The sequence below is a fragment of the Apis laboriosa genome, unplaced genomic scaffold (assembly GCF_014066325.1).
Source record: "Apis laboriosa isolate Shangri-la unplaced genomic scaffold, ASM1406632v1 scaffold489_cov150, whole genome shotgun sequence".
Taxonomy (NCBI): domain Eukaryota; kingdom Metazoa; phylum Arthropoda; class Insecta; order Hymenoptera; family Apidae; genus Apis; species Apis laboriosa.
In genome coordinates this window covers 87,546-88,831 of record NW_025223468.1, presented here as the reverse complement: position 1 = coordinate 88,831, position 1,286 = coordinate 87,546, and positions in this window count along the sequence as shown.

Here is a 1,286-nt window from a genome sequence, read left to right as displayed (position 1 = left end):
CTTTGACATTAAATTTATATATCATCTTTTTATTCATATTACAATAAGATGTACAGATTTTACTTAATAATATTAAATTATCAGCAATACATATTGGTTTTCTATGTGTCCTTTATGTAATGTTTATAAATTTTTCTCCTTTTTCCTTCAATGTTATGCTCGAGGTTGATGATAATAGTTTTTCATAATAGCTAAATAATGTTTCCAAAAAATTAGGGATTCGCGTACTTGTCTTGCTCAACATGTTTCGACTTGTTGCCGAATTATTGCGCATTTCTCTTTCCCCTAGTTCGCGATTCGAAATTGTAATGTGCACATCATTGTGCTATCGATATTCGTGATATTAAAAATTCTATTCTTTTTTGACATATATTATTTATTTCTTTATATAGCGATTTATTGTTCAGTCAATACGCGTTTGTTATAATTGCTATAATTCGTTTAAATTCATTTTTTTTTTACTCATTTTTTTGACAGCTATAAATTCAGCTAAGTAATATTAAACCTCGTCTGAAATAAAATTTGTATTTAATTATTGTTCTACTTTAATATAACCGATTAATTTTGTAAATTTTATATGTTTATTCGTAAATTTTTATTTTAATATTACAGAATATTATTTATTTTACATGGGATGGTCTAAAAAGAATAAATGGACTCGTCCAAACGGAAAAATGGACTCGTCCAAAAGTGTACATGGACTCCACCAAAAGAATAAGTGGACTTGTCCAACTTCACGAGCGGGAAAAGTTCCAATATGGACGCCACCATACTTTGTCAAAGAGAAGTTTATTTTATTTTATTTTATTTTATTTTACTTTATTTTATTCTGTACCATACATATTTACTTTGTTTCTATTGAATCGTTTTTATAATGAACATTTACTAATATAAATATTAATACTTTTCTTTAATTCATAATTTAAAAATATTTATTCTATAAAATTTTTTATTCGTGAAAAATTGATAATAATCAGTCCATAGTTTTAATAAATAGTAATACTTTTTGAAATAAATATATCCGATAGAAAGGAGAAGAAAACTATGGAAAAAATATTTTCTTTAGTAGCTTCTTTTTCTATAGATTCCCCTTGCCCCAACTAATATAGATTTATTTTCAGAAATTTTTTTTATGATCGCGCGCAATGCGATCGGTAGATTCAGTGTTTGCTTCGTAACAGTTTTTTGATATTTCAGAGCATGAAAGCTCTGATTAAATTTATTTATTATAATCGCGAAATTAAAGTCAGTGTTTGTTCGCCGATTGAAAATTATACGGACGGGCT